Source organism: Eretmochelys imbricata, chromosome 7 (genome assembly GCF_965152235.1).
Source record: "Eretmochelys imbricata isolate rEreImb1 chromosome 7, rEreImb1.hap1, whole genome shotgun sequence".
Taxonomy (NCBI): domain Eukaryota; kingdom Metazoa; phylum Chordata; order Testudines; family Cheloniidae; genus Eretmochelys; species Eretmochelys imbricata.
Window position 1 is genome coordinate 77,344,765 of NC_135578.1, and position 9,223 is coordinate 77,353,987.

Consider the following 9,223-nt stretch of genomic DNA (forward strand, 5'->3'; position numbering starts at 1 on the left):
CCACTTTTGCAATATGTAAAAGATATTTTTTTAATGAATGATTGTTCAGTGAATTAGACCAGGAAATAGCCTTTTCTGCTGCTTACACCACAATGTATCCTAATTTTAAGTTAAGTTCATTATGCAACACACAAACAGATTTCCTTACTTTCTTATAGTATTCAGAGTAGCAGCCATGTTAGTCTGTATTCGCAAAAAGAAAAGGAGTACTTGTGGCACCTTAGAGACTAACAAATTCCTGGTTTGTTATTGGACCAGGGAAAATGGACTGCATGCATGAAATGAAATCTGCAGGAAGAGAGATTGTTTCTGGTTTTGTAACAAGGCCACCTATTTTGCACTAATGGCTTCTAATTAAAAACAAGAAAAATCTTCTGGTTTAGTGGTGATGGCAGGGGTCTTGATGATCCCTGGCTGAAACTTCCTCCTGTGCCAGGATTTATTGGATGTACATTCAGGTTTTGCATTTCTCTCTAGTAAAGTGGAGCCTGGTGTGCCAATTGTTTGACACTCAAAAGGCTCCCTTGACTTCAGAGGCGATTTGCTGGGCACTCAATGAAGACACTTGTAGGCCTATGGTGACTTATAGTCACTGACAGCTGACTTTGTTCATGGATCAGCCTTCCATTGCTTGCTCTCTCACACCAATTGGAGAGATGCTTCAATAAGCCTTTCTCTAAGTTAATTTGGGGAGACAAGTTTTCTGAGAGTTTTGCCAGGGAATGGAAGTTGTCTTCACATAGGCAGAATGCTGTATAAAATTAAGTACAGCACATCCCTGGAACAAGGAGCATCCATTTATTCAGAACAGCACAGAATGTAAAAGCCCGATTTTAAAAGCTATCCCATTGGCTTCAGTAGGGACAGGATTTCATCCATTGGTTCTACCATTTTGTCATCATACTATCCTGGCCAAGTATTGCAGAACACTATTGGACACTCGCGTAGAAGACTGAAGATTTTGGTCAGAGTCAGTTTCAGTCAGACTTGCCTTCCACCCTCTTGTCACCTTTCTTGACTCTGAGCACTGTGGTTGAAAAAAGAAGAGTGCGGTTTAGGAAGATATCATATGCTGGGCATTGTGCCACTCACTCATTCTCTTATTTAACCTGCAGCCTCATTCTGAAAGCTCATCGGATCTTAAAATTTGAGCCTGGTCAGCAATTGGAAGGGAGATCACCAATGATAATGTAGGGTCCTGCAGGAAGTGATGTGGATAATTCGGAAGGCCAATCCCCTGTAGAGAGAAGTGGTGTATAACTTTGTCTCAGGACAGATAACTGAAGAAGTTTCTTTGGCAGCTGGAGATACCTAAATACTTAACTGGAGGAAATGGGCACAGCTCTTCCCTAAGACTGGCCTGGGCTCAAGTGCATGCCTTGAGACTCTTCACCACAGGGGAGAGTCAGAGTTAAGGACTAAGGAAGAGGAGGCCATACAAAGTGCCTTTTTTACTTGCCTGCTTATATACCAAGAGGCCAGAGGAGAGTCAGGTTTGTTTACACTATGAAATTAGGTCGATTTTATAGAAGTTGATTTTTAGAAACCGATTTTATATAGTTGATCGTGTATGTCCATACTAAGCGCATTAAGTTGGCGGAGTGCTTCCTCACTACCGTGGCTAGCATCGACTTACAGAGCGGTGCACTGTGGTTAGCTATCCCACAGTTCCCGCAGTCTCTGCTGCCCATTGGAATTCTGGGTTAAGCTCCAATACCTGATGGGGCAAAAACATTGTCACAGGTGGTTTTGGTTACATGTTGTCAGGCCCCCCTCCCTCCATGAAAGCAATGGCAGACAATCATTTCGTGCCTTTTTTCCTGGGTTACCCATGCAGAGGCCATACCACGGCAAGCATGGAGCCTGCTCAGCTCACCGTCACCATACGACTTCTGGGTGCTGCTGGAAGACACAGTACTGCATTGCTACATAGCAGCAGCTGCTTGCCTTTGCAGCAGATGGTGCAGTAGGACTGATAGCCGTCGTATGTCTCCTGGGTGATCCTGGCAGACCTCGGTGAGGTCAATCGGGGCACCTGGACAGACAGGGGTGCCTATTCTCCTCTTAGAGCACCAAATGGGAGCCAGAGACTCCAGGTCATTCTCTTCTTTAAGTTTCGCCTCATGGAGATTCAGTCCTGCCTGGAATATCATGCAAGCTGGAGGCTTCTGCCTCAGGCTGCTCTCCCAGCCGGTAGCACCGTACGGTCACACCTACCCCAGCCTATCCCTTGCTCCCATGGCTCATGAAGCCTGAACAGTAGTAAGGAGCGGTTCAACTACAGGCTGAGTAAGTGCAGAATGGTGTTAGAATGGGCCTTTGGATGTTTAAAAGCTCACTGGTGCTGTTTGCTGACTAGGTCAGACCTCAGCGCAACCAACATTCCCACTGTTATTGCTGCCTGCTGTGTGCTCCATAATATTTGTGAGAGTAAGGGGAAGACATTTATGGTGGGGTGGGGTGGGGTGGGAGGTTAAGGCAAATCGCATGGCACCCGATTTTGAGCAGCCAGACACCAGGGCGATTAGAAGTGCACAGCAAGGCACGCTGTGCATCAGAGAGGCTTTGAAAACCAGTTTCATGACTGGCCAGGCTTCGGTGTAACAGTTGTGTGTGTTTCTCCTTGATGCAAACCTGCCCTCTTTGTTGATTTTAATTCCCTGTAAGCCAACCACCCTCCCCCCCCTTTGAAATAAAGTAACTATTGTTTTGAAACCATGCATTCTTTCTTTATTAATTTTAAAAAAAAGAGAGAGAGAGGTAACGGACAAGGTGGCCTGGATGGGGTTGAGGGAGGAGGGAAAGACAAGGCCACATTGCTCATTGTAGCCACAAAAAAAATCAAACTGTTTGAACGACAGCCTTCTGTTGCTTGGGCCATCCTCTGGAGTGGAGTGGCTCGGCTCGGTGCCCGGAGCCTCCCCCCACCCCTCGTTCTTGGGAATCTGAGTGAGGAGGCTATGAAACATGGGGAGGAGGGCAGGCAGTTATACAGTGGATGCAGCGAGGGTCTGTGCTCTTGTTGGCTTTCCTGCAGCTCCAACAGATGCTTCATCATGTCCATTTTCTCCCCCAGCAGATGCTTCATCATGTCCGTTTGTTCCCCCATTAGCCTCAGTATCGCGGCCTGCCTTCGCTCTTCGCACTCACTTAATTCTTTCCTGGCCTCTGCCACTGAATGCCTCCATGCATTAAGCTGTGCCCTATCAGTGCGGGAGGACTGCATGAGCTCAGAAAACATGTCATTGCGAGTGCTTTTTTTTGCCTTCTAATCTGCAATAACCTCAGGGACGGAGATGATAGGGGCAGCGTAGAAACATTCTATGCTCTACGATTCTGGGGGGACTGCATGGTCATCTGTGCTGCTGAGTTCGCCACGCTGACCAAACAGGAAATGAAAATCAAAAGTTCCTGGGGCTTTTCCAGTGTACCTGGCTAGTGCATCGGAGTTCAAAGTGCTGTCCAGAGCGGTCACAATGGAGCACTTTGGGATAGCTCCCGGAGGCCAATATCGTCAATTTGTGTCTGCACTACCCCAAATTCGACCCAGCAAGGTCAATTTTAGTGCTACTCCCCTCGCCAGGGAGGAGTACAAAAGTCAATTTTAAGAGCCCTTTAAATCGATTGAATGGGGTTGGTTGTGTGGACGTGTCCATTTTAAAATCAACCTAATGTGGCTAAATTCAACCTAACCCCATAGTGTAGACCAGGGCTTGTGAGTGGATATAGTTTCTTAAAACAGATCCAGTAGGAGAAAGAGAGAGAGAAGGAGGAGCTGAGCCAGAATGAGTTTAGTGGAAGGGTCCCAGTGAGTTGAGAGAAAGGGATTGATGTGTGTATTCATTCTTTAGGCTTCTGCACTGGGATTATTACAGCCTGCAAATGAGACTGACAACACAGTGTGTTGGTCCTAAAGTATCAGCTCATTGGGGCCTGGGTCTGGTGGGAACCTGCCAGCAAGAATCTTTCTTGTGTAAGCTCTAAAGTATAATTGCATTCATGGTACCTGCAGAGGGAGGATGTTTGGTTGCCTCAGTCATTAATCCCCCACTCCTTTACATAGGTGTCTTATCCACTTTATCTATCACCGTTACACTGACCAGTTTTGTGTCTATTTCCTCCCTACAGCTCCCCGTCATGGTCCTTTTTTATGATCTTTACTTATTACGTGTGTAAGTTGGTTCTTCCTCACCAGGTAGTAAACTCTTTTGATCTCATTTGCTTGCACTAAATTATGAATGGCTTGGGTGGCTGAATGTTGCACAGGTCTAGGGGGAGGGAAAATTAAGTCAAGGAGTGTCTTTCCCCGGATTGTCCAAACAAGGCCATCTTTTTCCCTCTGAAGGAATGACCAGCACAGCATTAAGAGGATGTTGTGCTGCTGTTTTGCTGTCTGTAAGGTACTTTGGGATCTGTCTGCATGAAGGACACTATAAATGTAAGTTATGAAACTGGCCAACAGTCACAGAACATACAAGCCTGCAAAAATGGCAGGCCCAGAAAAGAAAATCTCTGTCTAACCCGTAGCTTTTGTATGTACGTCCCCATCAACAAAGTTCTAAGTGAGGCAGAAATAAGAGCATTATTGAGTCCTGTACTTTCCATTAAAAGTTGCCTTAAAAACATGCAGAAGTGGCTTGTAAAATAGCCCTAAGAGAGACGTTATGCAGTGTTTAAGAACACAAGGTGCTTTCTTGCAAGTTGTGTTCAAGAAAAAGGCCAGTTGTGGTTTTTTCCCCAAAGTGGGAGATTTCCAAAGTCTTTAATTTCATGAAAGTTAGTTATCCTAGTGCTGTTACAAATACCTTCTGGAGGCTGTAAGCAAGAGCTGTTCCCACCCTGCTGTAAAGCAGTCTGCATACTGTATAGAGCCTACACTCATTGCCTTCTGGCTTTTGGCTTTATGACAATAACTATAAAGTTCAGTCTAAACTTTCTCCCCAGGCTTGGCTTCTCCTAGGGGTCCTACAGCAGGACTTCTTAGTCCATATCTGGACTCCCCTCTGTCTTGCATTCTAACTCCTTTCTGTCAGACGACCACTCCCACCTCTCTTCTATTCATGGTGGAGTTTAATATGACACTCATTAAATTACACTTCTGTAACTGTGAGTTAGGAAGATTCACTTAGCATCACCCAGTGGAGTTAATAGCACATGCGAACAGGTTGGGGCCACAGGAGCCCGCTACCAGCCTGCTTCAGATTTTACAGGTTGCATCATGAACTTCTATCTAAAAAAGAAAAAAAACTCTGGCAAGAGAGCAGTTCCTTTTTGTAGTCACCTTTAATTTGTAATTTATATATACTGAAATCTGAGTCTGTTGAGGGTAAATGATGGTGCATTTCCTACCCATATGTGGAGAACGTTCTATCAAAGTTTATGACAGTTTCCAGGAATTGCTATACTGGACCACACTAGTGATCCATCCCATTCAATATCCTGTCTCTGACAGTGGCCAGTACTAGTTGCTTCTGAGGAAGGTGCAAGAAATCGCTTACTGGACATTTATGAAGTAACCTGCCCACAGGGAAAGTTTTCTTCCTAAGCTGTCAGCAAGAGGTTGGCTCATGCCCTGAGGCACAGGGGTTTAAATTTCGTGTACTTTTATTTATGCCATATAATGTAACTGTGAGTGGTCTCATCCATATAAATGCCTAGTCCATTTGTATTAATATCCCCCATCTTTCTCCTTTCATGGCATCAGCTCTTCATGAAAAGAGAAACTGATCCTGATATTTCTCTTCTTTCCCATTTCAGGTGACATTTAGATTTTTTTAGATCCTCCCCTAACCTCTGTCACTGAAAAAAACTCCCGCATCCTCCAGGACCGGTTTCTCTAGTTCTCTATGGCTTTCATGTCTGCCTGGACTCCAGCACTGTGTATGCACAGTGCAGCCACAGCTCTAACATCCCCCAGAATGTGTTGCTCATTGGAGGGAGACATTAGAAAGTGCAACATCAAGATTGCAGTTTGCTGAATAAAATGGTGTCATGAACTGGAGCAGCTGGTGGTAGTGATGTAGGGACCTTCCTGGAGGAACTAGGGCCTGGTTTACACAGCTGGAAAGGAAAGGTGAGAGACAGGAAGGAAGGCTTTTAGATGGTTTTCTCAGCTGAATTAATGTGAGCCTCAGGATTTGTTCAGATAGACAGGCTGGTGAAGAAGCCATCCAGTCTGGATAATTCCCAACAAGCCTGCTCATCTCTATTGCAGTATTTGAAGTCCATTGGTCAGATTTGGCAAAACACCTTTTACCTGCTACCCTCTGGTCAAGTCGTTCACGCGGCTGAAAGGGTTGCTTTTTTTTTTATGTCGTACTGTTATGCAAACAATGCTATGTAGATGTTCAGGTGAGATAAAAATAAATGTGTAAATGATAGCACAAAACTCGGAATACAGCCTTGTGTGTGTGAAAACGGCTGTGTCCCAATCAACTTACTTTGTATGTGCAAAGGAAGAGCTGCCTTCTGGAAGGTAAACAGAGCAACTCTTTTCCTAATAAAAAAGGAGTACTTGTGGCACCTTAGAGACTAACAAATTTATTTGACCATAAGCTTTCGTGAGCTACAGCTCACTTCATCGGATGCATGTACTGGACTGTATTTTCCACTGCATGCATCCGATGAAGTGAGCAGTAGCTCACGAAAGATTATGTTCAAATAAATTTGTTAGTCTCTAAGGTGCCACAAATACTCCTTTTCTTTTTGCGGATACAGACTAACATGGCTGCTATTCTGAAACCTATCTTTTCCTAATGTTGTTAACTGACACAACCAATCTTTTGTAAATTTAAAGTAAAGAAAAAGACACCAGAGATGCAATAATCTTAGTAATTATTTCAAAAGGGCAGAAAAACTATTCAGAGGGAGTTTGTTTTGTTTTTGGGGAAAGAGCTGATTAAGAAGAGGTCTTATTAAACTAAGCAAACCCACACGGAAGTGATGAATTCCGGAGAGTTTACCAAACATTTGAGCATTTAATTGTTTAGGGGGAGTTACTACATACAGTAGATTTGCATACAGATTGCACAGTGTTTAAGGTTCTCATCTTAACATATAAGATGTTAAGTAATCTCCAGGCTTTTCTGTAACTGTTCTGGAGAGATCTGGAGTTTTCAACAGCAAGTTCATATGTCATAGTAAAATGAAATAAAAGCTGTGTCTTTAATACATTAGTGTGTGCATGTGCACATGAACACACACTTGCTTACACCGATATCTTGCTTCATAAATATTAAAGGTCAAATTCTCTTCAGATACAATGGTGTAAACCTGGAATAACATCAGTGACTTCACTTAGGTGCTCAGATGCTACAATGATGAGGGTGGTATAAGAACCTACGTAGCACAGAATTCACTATTATTGCACATGATTTACACTGATATGATTGAGATCAGAATCTGGTCTAAATAATTAATTTAGCATGAGTGGAAAAGAAAAACAGCACATGGAAGATATCATTAATGGAAATACATATGTCGTTGGCTCTCACATAATAAACTGGCAGCTCTCACTGAGGTAACTGCATTTTATTTGCAAAGTACACTTGGGAATTTTTTAAAAAGTAATTACACATTTTCCTCCATTTCCACCGATTTCCAGAGAACAGTACTTTACAAATACAAACAGAAACAAGTAGAACCAGGTTTCAATACACTTTACGATCATGACTTTTTAAAGGCTCAGGAGCTACAAGCTTATTTGAGCCAGTGTCAAAAGAAAGAGGAATAAATTTCAGCAAAGGAAGAAGGAGGCAGTAAAGATAACTATATAGAATAACCAACAAAGGACAGCACTGGGAACAACTGTATAAATAATTGTAAATGGTTAGATACATATTCTAAGAGGCAATGTAATAAAATGCTGCTGACTCAGGAAAGAACAGTAGCTAGGGAGAATTTTCTGAACCCTTGCCATTTTAAAAGGCTCATTTTCCAAGTATGAAAGGATAGCTGTAGCTTTTCCTGAATAGAAAACATTACACCTACTGTTCTTCAGATATGCCACAGAGACTGGCTTATCTTCAAGAAAATATAGTCTACCACTTCCATGATGCAAAAATCTGTGCAAGGCTGCAGTATGATGCAGTATTTCTCCCCACCCAGCTGGCAGATTCAGAGAGAAATCAGCTGACTCAAAGGCTGCTGGAAAAACCTCTCATTTGTCTGGTAAGAAATTGGCAGAGGGAAACAGAGGATTCTTGCAAATAAGATCTATTACCATGGCCAAATACTCAGACTAATATAAATTTTAAATCTCTCTCTCCATGGCCCATTATTGAATTGTACAAGCCAATGTAATTATTCTGCTGCTAACCATGTTCAACCGCAAATAGGAAGATAGACAGCTCATCTTTTAAGTGCCTTGTTTGTCTTTTTAGACTCTCTTTTTGCCTTGCCAAGAGGAGAGGCGGCATTAGAGGACACATCTCTACTATAGCCCGAGGCCAGTGTGAGAAAAGGACCTGTGAGTCAGGTAAAGTTAACAGGGTTGGGATCAGGCCATAAGAGGGGTAGCTTGAAGGGCCCAAATCCTTTTTAAGTCAATGTGAGTTTTGTCAGGACTTGAAAGGAGACAACTGATGAGCAGAAAGATTACTACTACCACAGAATAATCCTGATATTAACTAGGCTCTGTGTCTGATAACCCCTGGAGGCCCTGGGATCTACTACAGGCCAGTAGCCCAGTAGATAATTTGTTGCTAACTGAGCCTACTCACGTAGATCATGAGTTAAAAACACAAGTCATGCTGTTTGTCATTGCACTAATGAATCTGAGATGATGCCACTGTAAAATCTGTACATTACAGATTAATTAACGCATTCATTTAACATCAATATTTTAATTCCTGTGTATAACAATGAACTGGAAAAAGTTTCAAAAGGAATGTGAACGGTCTAGTCTTAAGTCAAAAGGGCAAAATACAATCTAAGCAACTGATTCGAAATTCACCTCAGTGCTGAAGATTTTAGAGAGAACAGCTGGTTAGCAGCAGCAGTGCTCTAGCTTTTTACCATTAAACCTGAATTAAAATCCCAGAGCAAGCTGTGGCCTAGTCTCCATATGCCAACATCATGAAAACCCCTCAATTAACGAATGGCACTTTCTACTGAAAAGAGGCCCAAGATTAAAAGAGCAGGAGGTGCTGCAGGTTATTACTGAAGTGCACTGTCCTGAATGGAAAGGAACTGTGAAAGACTTGCAGTATGCCTGGGCAGACTT